At 44.7% G+C, this 14,708-nt stretch overlaps 1 protein-coding gene across 1 annotated transcript in view; it reads left to right on the plus strand.

The window, feature by feature from the left end:
* Positions 1–8,684: 8,684 nt before the first annotated feature.
* The window catches only part of TYK2 (tyrosine kinase 2), a 55,670-nt gene continuing 49,646 nt past the window's right edge, over positions 8,685–14,708 (plus strand). The window contains exon 1 of the mRNA XM_055003263.1: positions 8,685–8,796. The gene's annotated coding sequence lies outside the window, so the exon portion shown is untranslated. The remainder of the gene's footprint in view (positions 8,797–14,708) is intronic.

Here is a 14,708-nt window from a genome sequence, read left to right on the forward strand (position 1 = left end):
CTTAAGATACGTGTTTTTTTTAATACCATTCTTTTTTGCTTTCATTGGCAGCTGTCTTTGTTTTGTAAGACTGCAATCCTACATATACTTACTTGGGAGTAAGTCCCATCGACTATAGTGGGGTTTATTTCTAATCAAATTTAGGATTGCACTGTATATCACTTTGAATACACTTTTTAAAAGTGACAAATAGTCATACTTGGCACTTGTGTAGCTTTTTTGAACCTTCCACATTGTTTCGTTGTAAGGATTACAACAATCCTGTAAGTGTGATCAACATTGTCCCCAGGGCTTTTTTTCTGGGAGAAGAGGTGGTGGAACTCAGTGGGTTGCCCTCAGAGAAAATGGTCACATGGCTGGTGGTCCCGCCCCCTGATCTCCAGACAGAGGGGAGTTGAGATTGCCCTCTCCCCTCTGTCTGGAGATCAGGGGGTGGGGCCACCAGCCATGTGACCATTTTCAAGAGGTTCTGGAACCTTTGATTATCCTCGTTGCTCTCCTCTGCAGCCTCTCGATTTTGTCCACATCCTTTTTGAAGTGAGGCCTCCAGAACTGCACACAATACTCCAGGTGTGGCCTGACCAAGGCAGTATAGAGAGGGGCTATGACCTCCTGCGATTTCGACGCTATGGCCCCTTTGATACAACCCAAGATTGAATTGGCCTTTTTTGCCATCACATCACACTGACTGCTCATATTCAGTTTACAGTCCACTCTTACCCCAAGATCCCTTTCACATATACTACTGCCCAGAAGTATATCCCCCATCCAGTATTTGTGCTTCCCATTTTTGTGGCCCAGATGTAATACTGTGTCTTTGTTGACACGTGCACAGAACCAACAGTGTGTTAAAAACATTTGAAGTGCCCCGTGATCTTCCACTTTGGCAACTTTTTAGTCTCCGTGCCTTCTAAATAACGCAAACAGGTTTTGGAGAGGGCCAACTATTCACGCTGCTTTTGCCCAGCAAACGTGCCTTCACAAGCTTCAGAAATTTTCAGTGGATCCAACTTGCTGTATTTTTTCTGGAATGTGTGTCACAGCGCACAGTGGTTAGATCGTCATCAATGAGTGGGCCTCGCAGCTTGCAAGTTTTTGAATTCCCCAGAATTCCTCTTCATCATTTTGTAACATCTGGCCTGATGAAGTTCTGGGAAACTCAAACGCCTGCAGGCTGTTATTCGTCATTGGGCTGGGCCTAAGAAAAGTATCCCATAATAACTATTCATGCTGCTTTTGACCAGCAAACCTGCCTCCAGCAACTGCCGAGGAAAAAAAATTGTCCTCTGACCTGCAGTCTGTCTCGTTAGGATCAGTTCTCTGGATGAAGCTAAAGTTAGCGCTTTACTGATCAGCCTTCCATTCTCATGGGAGAGCAAGCGATCTCATACAGAGACCCTTCATTTTGTATCCCCGAAGAAGGTTCTCCTGTGTGTGGCTGATCTCCAGGCCTGAAAGATTGTTTATAAGAGCCATTAGTCTTGGTAGGGCTTAAACAGAGCCAGGGCAGGCTAGCAGCTCTTCTTTGCCACGATGCCATGGAGATTTGCTCAGGTGTCTGAATCCCTAGGTATGGAGCCTGGGTATCTTGCATGAATCCAACAAGATTTTCATGGCTTTAGGAATAGGCATTTTTTTTGCTGATTCCACCTTCCTCTGACCTGGACTTCATGTTCCCACGATGGTGCATGGCTGGGAGAAGGGAATGTTAATACTGTTGTGTGAGGGGGGAGTCAAGAAATGTGTGCTCTGCTAATGGAAATCCGATTGGAAATTTCCAGTGGGCCCAATCCAGTGTATATTTTCTGGACTATATGTAGCAATAACAGCCAGTGGAGCACAATGGTTCGATTGTCATATGAGTAGGGAACCCATTAAGCTCACTGGGTGATGCTGTTGTGTGGACAAAATGGTGATGGTGGAGAAAAGAGATCATGAATGCTGGTGAAATTGGAAAGCTACACGTGAAATTGGAAGGAAATACCGAGTTTATGGTAGTGCTAGGACTTCTGAAATGAGGGATATTACAAATCCTGGTGAGTCCTCTGTTCAGAATAACATTCCCATCATAGACTAGATAACAAGCTATCGACATAAAACCCACTAAAAACACAACCCCACTGCCTGTTCCGTGCGACCAAACAGCCAGCCTGCCTAAGCTTTTGTGCCACTTCTGGAAGACGAAGAGGCGTTTTAGTGAGTCTCGCAGCTGCTTCTGCTTTCCATTTCCAGGGATGTCTTTGCTGTTATTCGAAAGAGCCTCTCTTTCCTTTTTAGTGAGTATTGAGCAACTTGCGTATCTAGTGGTTTCTCTTGGCAAATACATAAGCTGAAAAATCTGGAGTGAAAAGGAAGTGCACTGCCAGATAGGAAGTCTGGAGTCTAGAAATTCATGAGCAGTTAGAAGATAATGTTGCCTTTTAGCGTATCAAGTTGCATGCAAGAAGAGGTACTTCCCGTTGCAATGTTTATTGTGCTGATTGCGTCAGGAAGCAGGAGGCTACCTTGTCCTCACTTCCAACCATGGACATGCCCTAGCGTTGCTATATATCTACTGGTACCTTCATGGCTTCCTACCCTTGCTGAATTTACGTTGTAATCTCCTCAAGGCAGTTGTCTTTCCTTGTTTCTTTTGCTTGTGAAACACCATGCACACTAATTCTACATAAACAAAATTTTGTACTGCCACTGAGTGCATCAGTCTTCCCTTTATGACCTTCAGATCCCTGAGATTGCTCTCTTTTAGGTACCTTCATGTACCCTTACCACCCTGTGGGGCCTTGCCTTGATTTAGTTGCTTCCTGACCCCAGACAACAGCGAGTCCCACCAGTTAAGCTTCTTGTCTTTTGGTGGGGTGAGCTATTATTTCATTTCTGCAAGATTCGCTATGGTAGTTTTGAGCGTTCATGTTTTACCATTCTTGTAGTTGATTTGCTGATCATACGTCTTCTCCTGGGAAGGTAGAACAGATATAAGAACCAGGCCATTGTACTTTTCTGTTCAAGAAGGGCAGTTGCGTCATCTTAAGAATCACTCGGAAGTAGTCTGTGTGAGTAATGTCTCTCTTTCAATGTTTTGTAGCTGCACGACACAGCCTCATTGGAACCCGGCGAGAACTTCAGCTGTGTAGCCTTGTAACTCCTTTTCAGACTTTCCATTTTCCATAATCGTGGCTTGCAGTCATCTCGGCTAAGCACTTGTTCTCTTGGGTACGTTCCCAGTGTTTTTCCAAAGATTTCTACGCAAATGCCCTCTCTAGTCGTTTCTGTGTTCCTTCCCCACCCACACATATTGTGTAGCCAGAAACTTCAGGGCCTTCTGACAAATGAGAGGAGAATGCAGAGAAGCTATGTGGATGTGAAAAAAAACCCTTTGTGTTCTTTAGAATGAGCTGCAACGGCAAGTTCCTCACTGAGAGGTGACAAGAATAACAGCGAGGGCAAAGAGCAGCAAGTTCAGACAAGCTCTACCAGCTGACTAAACTTGCCTTCCTCAGATTCATTTATTGGAGCTGGTAGTGGCTAAGAGACTGGGAGTTATGAACCCAAACAGCCCTTGATCAACTGACTTCTGCTGTGAATTTAAGGCCTAGGAGCAGGGCTTTTTTTCAGGGGAAAGAGGTGGTAAAACTCAGTAGGTTGCCCTCGGAGAAAATGGTCACATGGCCGGTGGCCCCGCCCCCTGATCTCCAGACAGAGGGGAGTTTAGATTGCCCTCCGCGCCGCTGAGCGGCGCGGAGGGCAATCTAAACTCCCCTCTGTCTGGAGATCAGGGGGCGGGGCCACCGGCCATGTGACCATTTTCAAGAGGTTCCGGAACTCCGTTCCCCCGCGTTCCCCCTGAAAAAAAGCCCTGCCTAGGAGATAACACTCGTCTACTTTATTGTGCGTTCATATGGAATAGTGAGAGGCTATATAACAATAATAGCTGCGCTTATACGCCGCTTTTCTAGACAGATTACTGCCTCACTCGGCGTCTTTCTGCATGAGACATTTGACATGTGAAGAATGTGCCAGGAGATGCAATGTTAGCCTGGTGGCAGGATAAAGGCCTACCTTGCTATAACCTTTGCTATACACTGGAGCTGTGTGAAGGGGCTGTGAAATGCCGGAACGGAAACTTCAGCCCTTTAGAACCTCTCCAGGTCCAAGCCCGGTTCTGGAAGGCAGCTCCAGCCCATTTACATTCCTCACTGCCCTCTGGTTGTGATCCTGCGCAGTTTTAGACTGGAGAGTGAAATTGACAGAGCCATTGGGGAAGCGAAGATGAAATTAACCAACCCTCTGAGGCTCAATCTCCACCTGCTGTCTTTTTAAACTACTCTTCCCAGCTAACATTGCACGAGGCGTCTCGTGTAGGGAGAGTCTCAGAGTGGTGAACAAAGTCAGTCTGTTATCCCCACAGTACCGCTGGGGAGCTGGGGCTGAGAGGAGTGGCTTCCCCAAGGCTACCTAGGTATGCTAAATGCCCCATAATTTTGGTTACTTGTTAGTATTAGGATTTTCATGGTGCCTCGCACAATTTTACGTTTTGTACAGGTACAAAGGTAGTTGAATGATTTCTTCTTGGGCTGGCTGCTATATTTAGGTAGGTGAAGGTCAGGGCAGTTTCCCTTGATGCAGCATATGTGGAATGAGATTAGTTTGCTCCTGTGCTTGTAAATAACACTGATGAGTGTGGCCAGCCATGCTTTAGGTAATGCCATCTGCACAGCAACGAATTGTTGGTCTTGGTAGGGTGTGTGTGTAGACTCTGGATGATAAATTACAGCAGCCAGATCCCTGGTTTATCGTGGCAAGACACAGGTTCTTGATTAAATGACTTTTATTCAGAAATCAGCTCTTTCCATAATCAGATCCAGAGGTCTACTTAAGAGCAAGGTAAGCACCTAAGCAGTTCTAGTAGAAAGTTGACCAGAATGACCACATAGGAAAATTACATCCCTCCTCTACTTTCTGTTCCATCCACCCTCCCAACTCCCAAACAACTTAGTGTTGTTTGATCTGTGCGAGAACAGTATGCTTATTTGGGTTATCAGGCTACAGGGAGAGCAGACATATCACAAGCAAGAAGAAAGCTCCAAAGTGGTAGACACCCGGCCACCTGGGAACAAGTGAGAACGTATTGGAATGTCAGCAACAAGAATACTTCCAGGCATACAAAACGGAGTCACCCCTGACAGAATAAAGCACACACGTGACAGCAAAATCATTGGCATGAATGGATGGGTGCAGTCAGACACGACAGTGTGTTTGTGAAATCTGAATTGTAATCCCATTGTCACCAAATTCTATGATTTCTCCTATCACTTCTGCCTTTTTAATTTCATGGCTCTTGTTCGGATGGAGTGGCGGTTCCTTTTTTTGTAGCTTTAAATTTTGTGATGAGGGAGACAGGGTTAGGGGGGCAGGGAAATGGAAATTAAAACAGGAAAAATGTCAATAGTCTAATAAATGTAATTTTTTATTAAACAAAACAGTGCCACATGCTTGTCATTTATTCTAGTAGACAAGTTAATTCTGTATTTGTCCAAAAGCAGAAGTCAAAAACCTCATCTACGTAATACCATTGTTCTGCAGCATTGGGTGGGCCTAACAGCATGCAGACTTTTGAGTTCCCCAGAATTCTTCATCATTTTGTAACCTCTGACCTGATGAAGTTCTGGGAAACTCAAAAGCTTGCATTCATCATTGGGTTGGGCCTAAGAAAAGTGTTACACAAATGATGAATTTGTCTTTTTGGGTTATCCTAGTGCTGTTGCATATTAGAAGCCCAGAACAAGCTGGCTTTGAAGAGGAAGCCTCAAGGTACCACTGCACTCCTGTTTTAAGAGTAACAACATTGGAGTAACAAGATTGGAGAAGAGCGAATGTTATCCCAATCTTTAAGAAAGGGAGGAAGGATGATCTGGGAAACTACAGGCCGGTCAGTCTGACTTCTGTTGCTGGGAAGATATTAGAACAGATTTTAAAGGGATCAATCGGTAAGCATCTGAAGGACCACTCAGTGATCCGGGGAAGTCAGCATGGTTTTGTTCCTAACATATCTTGCCAAACCAACCTGGTTTCCTTCTTTGATCAAGTGACCAGCTTACTGGATTGGGGGAACTCTGTTGACGTGATTTATCTGGATTTCAGTAAAGCTTTTGATAAGGTCCCCCATGACATTCTCATGGGCAAACTGGAAGACTGTGGAGTGGACTATAGGACAGTTCGGTGGATAGGGAACTGGTTGGAGGACCGCACTCAAAGAGTGGTGGTCAATGGCGTTTCATGAGATTGGAGGGAAGTGTCCAGTGGGGTGCCGCAGGGCTCGGTTTTGGGCCCGGTACTTTTCAATATTTTTATCAATGATCTGGATGAAGGAGTGGAAGGGCTGCTCATGAAATTTGCTGATGATACCAAATGGGGAGCGGTAGCAAACACCCAAGAAGATAGAATTAAAATTCAACAAGACCTGAATACTCTGGAGAAGTGGGCAGCTGTGAATAGGATGCAATTCAACAAAGACAAGTGCACAGTATTACATCTGGGCCACAAAAATGAGAAGCACAAATACTGGATGGGGGATATACTTCTGGGCAGTAGTATATGTGAAAGGGATCTTGGGGTAAAAGTGGACTGTAAACTGAATATGAGCAGTCAGTGTGATGCGGTGGCAAAAAAGGCTAATTCAATCCTGGGTTGTATCAAAGGGGCCATAGCATCGAAATCGCAGGAGGTCATAGCCCTTCTCTATACTGCCTTGGTCAGGCCGCACCTGGAGTATTGTGTGCAGTTCTGGAGGCCTCACTTCAAAAAGGATGTGGACAAAATTGAGAGGGTGCAGAGGAGAGCAACGAGGATGATCAGGGGTCTGGAGACCAAACCCTACGAGGAAAGGCTGAGGGCCTTGGGAACGTTTAGTTTGGAGGAGATTGAGGGGGGACATGATGCTCTCTTTAAATATTTGAAAGGCTGTCATTTGGAGGAGGGCAAAGAGCTCTTCCAGTTGGCAGCAGAGGATAGGACTCGAAGCAGCGGGCTTAAATTACATGCACAACGGTACCAGCTGGATATTAGGAAAAACTTTTTCACGGTCAGAGTAGTTCAAAAGTGGAATCAGCTGCCTAGGGAGGTGGTGAGCTCCCCCTCACTGGCAGTTTTCAAGAAGAGGCTGGATGAATACTTGTCAGAGATGCTTTAGGCTGATCCTGCACTGGGCAGGGGGTTGGACTAGATGGTCTGTATGGCCCCTTCCAACTCTATGATTCTATGAATTTCTTCCAGCATACACTTTTGTGAGGTTAAAAGTTCATAGAAATTTTATTTTACCACTCATCTGGAATTATTCTGAACAGGAGTGTAGAGTGCTCGCTTTATAGAGGGGGATGGCGGTGAGGAAGTATGTAAAACAAAGTGCCATTGCTCTTGAAGATGGAGCGAGTGGAATGGACATGGGTGCATCCGATCAGACACTTCTCTATGCCAGTCCAGCCCTGCCTCTGTTTCAAGAAGCCAAGCAAAACCCCTCAAGACAGAGGGCTCCTTTTCACATATGACCAGGAAGGTACCGCTGCTTAGTGCGTGTGGGCAGGTGTGGGCATGGGGCAGGGGCACCCTCTGGCACTGACTGACAGGTGTCTCGGTCTACATTAACCTGTAGGTCAGTAACAGGGTCGCCAACTTCCAGGTTGGGTCTAGAGATCCAGGAAGTTACAACCGATCTCCAGATTACAGAGAAAATGGTTACTTTCGAGGATGGTCACTGCGGCATCATCTCTAGGAAACCCTGGCCAGTAATCCTGACATTGACATCACGCTAGTGCAATTTTGCATCGTCGTGACTTCTGTGCAGACACACATGGGGACTGCACATGCGCCGTTGCCACGCGCAGTTCCATGAGCGCTTGCACTGAACACTCAAACAACAGTTACAGCAGGTAGGTGCAACCCTGTTATTTCCTCCCCCTTAAAGGATCACCCAGCAAAAAAATTAGTGTAGAACAGTGGTTAAGTGGTTTGGCTGCAAATCAGCACTCTACTGGCTTGAATCCCACTACTGCCATGAGCTCAGCAGGTGGCTTTGGGTAAGCCACTCCTCTCAGCCCCAGCTCCCCAGCTGCATTGCGGCGGCAATAATAACAATAACTTGTTCACTGCTCTGGGTGGGGCACTAATCTGCCTAGAAGAGCGGTATATAAATGCAGTTGTTATTTTTTTAAAAAAACCAACCCCAGGGTTCCTAACTCCAGGTAGGAAAATTCCTGGAGATTTTGGAGGAGGAGTCTGGAGAGGGCAGGGTCTGGGAAGGGGCCTCGTAGGGGTACAAAGCCACGGAGTCCTCGCTCCCCAAATGCAGCCATTTGCTCCAGGGACACTGATCTGTGTAGTCTAGGGATTCATCGTAATTCCGGGAATTTCCCGCCGCCCCCTGGGGGTTGGCAACCACAAGGTGTCCTTCATCGCTTTCGCGCTCGCGCCGGTTGCCGCCGCCTTATTTTACGCGCTGCCGACCCGCCGAGATGCGCGCGCAGCCCCGCCAGAGCCCGCCCTCTTTCCCGGCCACCCTATCGGGTCCGGCCCAGTCCTCCTCCTCTCGACCAATGCAGAGGCGCACGGGGCGGAGCACAAGCGCGGGGCCCACGCCCCCGAGCCAATGGGCGAAGGCGTCTCGTGCAGCCAATCTGCGGCGGCCTCTCGGCCTGGCGGAGCTGAGGGCAGCGGAGGGCCTGCGGCGCCCTGAGGCAGACGGGCTCGGCCGGCGGGGAGGCGTCGAGGCGGAGGGGCTTCCTCCCTCCGCCGCCAGCCTGCCAGGTAGGCCGCGGCCGGGGGCGGGGCCTCTGAGGGGAGGGGAAAGCGAGGAAGGGCCGGGGGTCGGGAAGGGCCGAGGCCCCCTCGGGAGAGGCGGGGGCCCGCGGGCGGGTCGTCGGGACTTGGAGAGGCCCGTCGGCCCCGCGTTGCCCGGCGCCGCCGCCTCCGCACCTCCCTCCGTCCGAGTCGGTCGAGACACCGAAGAGATCGAAATACTTTTATATATATATACACATAAAAATACGTTTTCTGCGCTAAAAAAAATGGAAAAGTGCCCGAGCGATCTCATTCTGTCGCCCCCATGCGTGAAAAACGCCTTGGACGCATTTTATTCTATTTTATTCTGTTGTATTCTATATTTACATATTCTATATTTTGTAGGCCGTCCTTACTCAGACTGAAGGCGGGTTATACAGTATGAGTCGGAGGACAGTATAAGTCAGTGTAGCCCATTTCAGAGACATTTCATAGAAAGGTTAAATAAATATAATAATTATTATTATTTATGTCATTTATAGTCTGCTTTTCTCACTGAGACTCAATGCAGGTTACACAATATAAGTCAGTGTAGCCCATTTCAGAGACATTTCATAGAAAAGTTAAATAAATAATAATTATAATAATTATTATGTCATTTATAGTCTGCTTTTCTCACTGAGACTCAATGCATGATACACAGTATAAGTCAGTGTAGCCCATTTCAGAGACATTTCATAGAAAGGTTAAATAAATATAATAATAATTATTTATGTCATTTATAGTCTGCCTTACTCCCCGAGACTCAAGGCGGGTTACGTTATAAATCAATATAGCCCATTTCAGAGACATTTCAAATACAGCTACAAAAAAAGACCTTCTCCAACTCAGACTAGCCTGGAAGATGGCACCTTACCATGCCGTGGCCGATCTGGACTCCTGGATTCATGGCACACTGACAGTGAGACTAGACTACTATAATGTAGTCTGCATAGGTCTCCCCTCAAAGTTGGCTCGGAGACTCCAGCTAGCGTAGAACACTGCAGCTCATTTACTTTCAAGAACTAGACAGAGCATGCATATCACTCCCCTTCTGCAGTGACTCTTTTGGTTCCTCAAAAGAGCAACCCTAAGCAAGTCTACTCTGAATCCTACTCAGGCATATTCAATGGGGCTTTCTCCCAGGGAAGTGTTTTTAAGATTGCTCTGTAAATTGTCTGGTATTCAACTTTACCAGAAACTCAGAAGACAAGCCCTTCTGGATTTTTGCATTAAAAACAGCATCAGCAGTGGGCCTAAATGGGGATAATGACTAGGTAGCTGTAAATGTAGGATGTTCGCTCTGGATATACATGTTGTTACGGTTTGCCATTATTAAGCATTTAGCTTATTATATGTTTCTGTGCCTTTTAGTGGTTGCATTTACACTGCTATGTTTCTGCTTTAGAACTATCTATCATTAAGATAAAGGGCCAATGGCTCAAGCTTTCAGAAATTCTTCACAGAAGATGCTGAGTATTTTAGAGCTTGATCTGTGGCTGGGGTATTTCCTGGTACTTTCAGCTTGAGCCGAAAGTACTAGGAAATAGCTCTCTCCAGGCTATGTTAGCACTGAGATTCTATATGGACTATGCTGGATTAGACTGACGGCATTTGTTTTGGAGGCAGGTTTTTTGGATTGATGGCATTTAGCAGGCCTTGACAAATTTTCCTTTAGCTTTAGGAGCGAGGTTCATTTTCCAGCCTTCAGGGTTCTGTATTTTAATGCCCATATTTTTAAATTATCCCTAATCCTAAACTCATTGTTTCTCATTGTTTTATTAAAGCTATGACAAAATTGTTGTTTACCCTCTAAATTAGACCGAGAGTATGTGACTGACCTAAAGTTGCCCAGTGAGCTTCAGGGTTGCCAGATCCCCTGGGGGCCCAACGGGTAGATGGTGGTGTTAGTGGAGCAAGGGGGTACTTACCCAGTGCCTGCTCTCACATCACCAGAAAATGACACAGTTTCTGGCAAGGTGGAGAAGCAGCAGGTTGCCCCAGGGGCCAGTTCACTAAAAATCAACCCAAAACTTAATGTTTAGGGCCAATTTTAAAAGTATTTTTAGAGAATTGGCCCGTCACGACCAATGACTATTGCATCATGCCAGAAATTATGCCATTTTCTGGCATTGTAGTAGCATATTCATGCACTTCACACATGTTTAATGCTTGTCTCCCCTAATTCCTGGTGTCTCCCCCCTGTTTGTAGACAGATCTGTCTTTTCTGTTCGTAATTCCATTCTCTGGATTTAAGTAACCACATATGGAGCGATGCTGGGAACGATAAATTGACAAAGGGGCTTAGCCTCTGTTCCCATCCATTACTCTCACACACACACCCTCCCCCTGGGAATCCATCCTTTAGTTTTCCTTCCATTTTCTTCCATGGAGGGCAGATGGGAATAGGAGTCGGGGTCTAAAAATGCTCTAAAAAGTAGGGATGCTCTGTTTCCTTGCTATACTTTGATCTTTCCCTCCCCCCATGGAAGGTCATGCAGGATGAGAGCACGCATGCGTGCAACAGATCCTTTCCCTCCTGACACGTCCTCCTGGTGTTCACTTTTCCTAAGAGTGAGAAGGAGGGTTCCTCGCTTGTATTCTCTACTTTTCTACTTTCTCTGTACCTCCAAGCAGTTTTAAGAAAAATAGGTTGACAGCTCAGGCTACTGATAGAAAATTCATAAAATCAGTAGATTAGGAATTTATGGCACCAAGCTCAGAAAAAGCAGTTTGGGTTTTGGTGGTTTGCCTCCTCTCTGGAAGACAGGTTCTAGAAAGTAGTAATGAAGAGTTTTACCTTTACCCTGGCAATCTTCACGGCTCTGTTTGCTTACCATGCTGTTTAACTAAATGAACTGCTGGATGAGGTCATCTTGAGATTTTGGGTAAGGTGCCAAGCTCAGTGTAGACAATAAGGCTCTGTCTTACAATCTTTGGTTGCCCAAGTGGCTTCAGTGGCTGCAAGAATGCCTTTTGTAACTTAGCCACAGTTGTCCATGCTCTGGTCATGTTCAGGTTAGAGTATTACTACCGGTTCTGTGCAGTATTTGAAGAGCTGATAGAAACTTCAGCTGGTCCAATATGCTATGGCAAAGTTGTTGGCAGAGATATGCCACAATGATCGTATTTACTCCAATGTTGCAAGATTTAGTTTGGCTTCCAGTTCAATTCCAGGTGACCTATACAGTCTTAAACAGTCCAGGCCCAAGATAATGGAAGAAGTGCTCGCTTGCTTAGAAACCTGCCCCTAGAAATCTGGCTCCAGGACCTGGCCTCCCCAGATATCTGAAGCAAGGCTGGTGATGACCAGGGAAAGTGGCCTTCTGAATTGTGCTGCAGAACCTGTGAAGTGTTTGTGAGGCTTTCATTTGAGTATCCAGTCACCAGATTTCTGAGCCTCTGTCCGTTATTTTTGAGAATTCTTGGCGATCAGGTGAGGTGTTAGAAGACTGGAGGTGGGCAAATGTTGTCCCCATCTTCAAGAAGGGGAAAAAGGAGGATCCAGGTGACTACAGACCCATCAGCTTGACATCTATACCTGGAAAAATCTTAGAACAAATAATCTAACAGTCAGTCCTTGAGCATTTAGAAAGGATGGCTGATTACTAAGAGCTAGCATGGATTCCTCAAGAACAAGTCATGTCAGCTTAACCTTCTCTCTTTTTTTGAGAAAGTTACTACCTTGCTGGATCAGGGGAATGTTGTAGTTTATCTCGATTTCAGTAAAGCTTTTGATAAGGTTCTACATAATATTCTTGTCGATAAATTAGTGAAATGTGGTTTGGATCCTATTACTATTAGGTGGATCTGTAACTGGTTGACAGATCGCACCCAAAGAGTGCTAGTTAATGGTTCCTCATCCTCTTGGAGAAGAGTGACAAGTGGAGTTCCTCAGGGATCAGTCGTGGGACCTGTTCTGTTCAACATTTTAATAAATGGTTTAAATGAAGGAATAGAGGGAATGTTTATTAAATTTGCAGATGATACTAAGTTGGGAGGGGTGGCAAATATGGTCGGAGGCAGCGTAAGGATACAGGATGATCCTGGCAGGCTGGAAAACTGGGCTAAAACAAATAAAATGAATTTCAACAGAGATAAATGCAAAGTTTTGCATTTAGGAAGGAAAAATCAAAAGCATAATTATAGGATGGGGGAGACTTGTCTTGGGAGTAGTATGTGCGAAAAGGATCTAGGGGTCTTAGTAGACCATACACTGAACATGAGTCAGCAGTGTGATGTGGTAGCTAAAAAGGCAAATGCGGTTTTGGGCTGTATCAACAAGCATAGTGTCCAGATCACGAGAAGTGATGGTATCGCTTTACTCTGTTCTGGATAGATCTCGCCTGGAGTATTGTGTTCAGTTTTGGGCACTACAATTTAAGAAAGATATAGACAAGCTGGAACGTGTCCAGAGGAAGGCAACAAAGATGGTGAGGGGTCTGGAGACCAAGTCCTATATTTTAATTTGTTTTAGTTCCATCTTATTCTACTAACAAAATTGATCAAAAGTCTTACATTCTTTGGACACGTTATAAATCATACATTCCACATCATCTCTACAGTTCCATCATAATTATACTATTTTCACTACACTATTATCACTATAAGTCTGCATTCTTTAATTCTAGTACTTCTTTACTCTGCTCATTCATTTGATTGTATTCTTCTAACATACAGTTATGCCTCTATTTTATACTTCTGTTTTTATGATTTTTACTATTTTAATGTCTGTGTTTTAAATATTTGAATTCCTGCGGTTCCCAGGATATACATATACATTTTAAGATAAGATTTTAAATGCTAAATGTATATTTTATATCCTTTACATTTTTACGCTGGATTTAATTATTTTATTGACTGATAAGGATGTATTGTCATTGTTATTGTCTCTGACTGCAAATAAATTCATTCATGTACTTCCGTTTAATCCATCTATAAAACGGGGTCTATTTTTGTTTTCTATCATGTCCATTTATTTCTTTTATTAATTCTGTCGGTGTGTCCATTTCTGCTGTCTCTAAGATTTTCTCTATCAGTTCTTCTTTTGTTGGTATATCTGTGTTTTTCCCGTATCTGGCATATACTATTCTTGCTGCTGTTAGATATTTGATAATACATATAATATTTTCCCTATTTAGCTCTTCCAGTATTATATTTAACAGGAGCATTTCTGGTTTATAGGATATGTTTATTTCTAGCAGCTCTTGCAACAGCTCATGTATCCCTTTCCAATATCTCTTCGCTTTTTTACATAGCCACCATATATGGAAAAAGGTGCCCACTTTTTCTTTGCACTTCCAGCATTTATTGGGTACTTCAGTGTACATCTTTGCTAATTTTTCTGGTGTCACATACCACCTACAGAACATTTTATATAGGTTTTCTTTAAAGGTGGTTGATTTTGTTATTTTGATGTTTACTCCCCATGACTGTAGCCATTGCTCCAGATCTATGCTGTGCCCCAGATTTTGTTCCCACTTTGCCATATGAACTTTTAAAGCCTCCTCTTCTGTCTTCAATCGTTTCATGAAAGCATATAATTTTCCTATCAGTTTTCCGTCTGTGTCTAACAGCGGCTTATCAAAAGGGTATCGTTCCATGTAGAATCCCTGTGTTTTGTCGTTAGCAAATCTGGATTCTATTTGCGCTCTTAGCCACCATCCTGTCTCCATGTTCTGTTCTTTTAGCTCTTCTGTTGACTTTAGCTTACCATTCTCCCCCAATAGCTGTTCATAGGTGTGGGTATTCTCCCACCTTAGTAAATTTGGTTGGGTGAATGCTTTCACTGGTGATACCCATCTTGGTGTTTTGGTATATATTTGGGGTTTTATCTTCTCCCAGACATTCATCAGGGATTTTCTTATTAAGTGATCCTTAAAATATTTGTGTATCTTTTT

This window comes from Eublepharis macularius, chromosome 19, assembly GCF_028583425.1.
Source record: "Eublepharis macularius isolate TG4126 chromosome 19, MPM_Emac_v1.0, whole genome shotgun sequence".
Classification (NCBI taxonomy): domain Eukaryota; kingdom Metazoa; phylum Chordata; class Lepidosauria; order Squamata; family Eublepharidae; genus Eublepharis; species Eublepharis macularius.